The sequence below is a fragment of the Egretta garzetta genome, unplaced genomic scaffold (assembly GCF_000687185.1).
Source record: "Egretta garzetta isolate BGI_Z169 unplaced genomic scaffold, ASM68718v1 scaffold55, whole genome shotgun sequence".
Lineage (NCBI taxonomy): Eukaryota > Metazoa > Chordata > Aves > Pelecaniformes > Ardeidae > Egretta > Egretta garzetta.
The window spans coordinates 1,742,033-1,745,449 of record NW_009259863.1 but is presented as its reverse complement, the minus strand read 5'-3'; positions in this window follow the sequence as shown (position 1 = coordinate 1,745,449).

The window sequence follows — 3,417 nt, the reverse complement described above, 5'->3', positions numbered from 1 at the left end:
TATCCCCAGCCCTGAAAAGAACCCTACCTTTAAAGAGGAAGGGTAAAACTTGTGCATTCCTGACATTTTTAATCACTGTTAGCCTTTTGTTACTCTCATATCTAAATTTTAGTGTATGAGAGCCATGACAATATCTTGATCTCCTAATAATACTCAGTAAATATATTCTATATTTTCTTTAAGATATTTATTGTTTAGTGGGACTATGTTAGGTTTGATCTGCCTGTGTCTATATGCCTCAAACTTCTAAGAAAGCACAAATCATGCTACTTCTCCCAAGTAAAGTATTTTTTAATATACTTTAGTGGAACTGTGTTGCTACCAAAAATTGCTACTAACAGAAATTGCTCCCTTCCTGCTACTGAAAGTCTCTGTAAAAGTATAATTGCAACATTTCTATCAGTTTATCTTAGTTGGGCAAGTAATCAAGGATGGCAGAGTGTGGCAGTCCAAAATCAGCACATTATAGCCATTCAGCAACACCTCACTGCATGGCCAAAATAATAGAAAATGGAATGGTACAGCTGACAAGTGAGTATATTTAAAAGGAGAAATAGTGATGAAAACAGGTTTGGGAAGTGCTATAAAACTTTGTTAGGGAAATAGAAATTATTCCTGGATTAATAATAAAGATTTTATATGGGTTTGAACTGGAAAGCTGAATATATAACCCAAGAAGAAGCAGACTTACTACAAATAAGAGTTTAATTATGCTGTGTGGAGTGGATCTAGAGTATTTCAATTCTGAAGAAGACATTCTTCTTATGCTTAAAAAAAAAAGGTTGCATTCAGTATAGTTTTGTTTCATAGGGCACTGCTTACATATTAATTAATTTCAAAACTGAAAATTTCAGTGGAAAATATTAGGAAAAAAGGCTTAAACTTTTTCTTGGTGACTACAAGAATGAAAGAGTAATATTTGAATTCACTCTGCAACAGAGGTCTATGATTTTTTCAAAGCGTATGTGTACTTATATATGTCACAAGCTGTAGAACTAAGACTGAATCTAAATGGGCCTTTAGGGAGTCCTCACAGAATCCCAAAATGGTTGAGGTTGAAAGGGACCTTGGGAGGTCATTTGATCCAACTCCCCTGCTCAAGCAGAGCCACCAAGAACCGGTTACCCAGGACTGTGTACAGGTGGCTTTTGAATGTCTCCAAGGATGGAGACTCCACAATCTCCCTGGGCAACCTGTGCCAGTGATCAGTCACCCTCACAGCAAAAAATTGTTTCCTTATGTTCAGATGACTTGTGTTTCAGTTTGTGCCCATTGCCTCTGATCATGTCACTGGACACCACTGAAAGGAGCCTGGCTCTATGCACCCTCTCTGCATTCTCCTGTCAAGTATTTATATACACTGATCAGATCCTCCCTGAGCATCCTCTTTTCTATGCTAAACAGTCCCAGGTGTCTCAGCCTCTCTTGTATAAGAGATGTTTCAGTCCCTTAATCATCTTTGTAGCTCTTCGCTGGACTCTCTCCAGTGTGTCCATATTTCTCTTGTACAACGGGGGCCCAGAACTGGACACAGTACTCCAGGTGTGGCCTTGCCAGTGCTGAGTGGAGAAGGATTAAATCCCCCAACCTTTTTTAAGTAGTTTATCTAATGCAGCCCAGACTTGGTGTACACCAGTACCCCCAGGTACTTTTCTGCCAAGCTGTTCCCATCTGGGTAGCCCCCAGCATGTATTGGAACCTGAGGTTTTTCCTCCTCAGATGCAAGACTTTACACTTCCCCTTGTTGACCTTCATGAGATTTCTGTCATCCCATTTCTCCAACCTGTCCAGGTCCCACTGGATGGCAGCATGACCCTCTGGCATATCAGCCATTCCTCCCCATTTTGTGTCATCAGCAAACTTGATGAAGGTACACTCTGCCCCACCAACTAGACCATTAACGAAGATGTTAAACAGGACTGGATGCAACAGAGAATCCTCACTAGTTACTGGCCTTGAAATACTGGCCAGCTCCCTCAGCGCTCATGGGTGCACCACATCAGGGCCCATCGACTTCTGTATGTTCAATTTGTTTAAGTATTCCCTGACCTGATCCTCTTCCATCAGGGGCACATCTTCCCGGCTCCAGCCTTTCCCCATGGTCTCTGGGACCTGGGATTCCTGAAGGCCAATCTTGCTAGTAAAGACTGAGGCAAAGAAGACATTCAGTACTTCAGCCTTTTCCATGTCCTGTGTAACCACGTCCCCCCATCTCATTGAGCAATGGGCCCACATTTTCCCTTGTCTTTCTTTTCTCACCTATTTACCTGTAGAAGCCCTTCTTGCTGTCTTTGACATCTTTGGCCATATTCAGTTATATCTGGACTTTAGCTTTCCTAACTTCATACCTGGATGTTTGGACATAATTTCTGTATTCCTCCCAGGTTACCTGTCCTTGCTTTCACCCTCCATATGGCTCTTTTTTTGTGTGTGAGCTTGCCTAGGGCAAGCCCTACTGGCATTTTTGCCTGACTTTGTATTTTTTGGGATGGAATTCTCTTGAGCTTGGAGGATGTCATCCTTGAATATTAACCAGCTTTCTTGCCCTCCACCACTGCCCTCTAGGGTTTTATCACTTGAAACTTTTCCAAGCAGATCTTTGAAGAGGGCAAAGTCTGCCCTCTTGAAGTCCAGGGTTGTGAGTTTGTGTTTTACGCTCCTTGCTGCCCTCAAGATCCTGAACTCCTGAGCTGGACTTCACACTCACCAACAGAACACCTCTCCTCTACTGCTTGGAGAAGGAGATTATCATTAATGCATTCCATGTACCTCCCTGAGGAATATTCTAATTTATTAAATCTTACTGTGCTTGTCTGTTAAATTCTTTGGGCAACAAACTGGCATCTCCCACTTACATATAAAATACCTAGCTGCTGCTACTAGCATACCTAGTTAAGAGGCACATAATGTTCAGAATCACTGTAGCAGTGCAGCAAATGAATCTTCAAAAAGAATTAATTCCAGTGAACAAGGGAAAACCAATGGACGTCATCTATCTGGACTTCTGCAAAGCCTTTGACACTTCCCCCACAACATCCTGCTCTTTAAATTGGAGAGCTATGGATTTGATGGGTGGACTGTTCAGTGGATAAGGAACTGGCTGGATGGTCGCATCCAGAGGGTAGTGGTCAATGGCTCGATGTCCGGATGGAGACCGGTGACAAGTGGTGTCCCTCAGGGGTCCGTACTGGGACCAGTGCTGGTTAATGTTTTCCTCAATGACAGCGAGATCGAGTGTACCCTCAGCAAGTTTGCGGATGACACCAAGCTGAGTGGTGCGGTTGACACACCAGAAGGATGGGATGTCATCCAGAGAGACCTGGACAGGCTGGAGAGGTGGGCCTGTGTGAACCTCATGAGGTTCAACAAGGCCAAGTGCAAGGTCCTGCACCTGGGTCAGGGTAACCCCCAGTATCA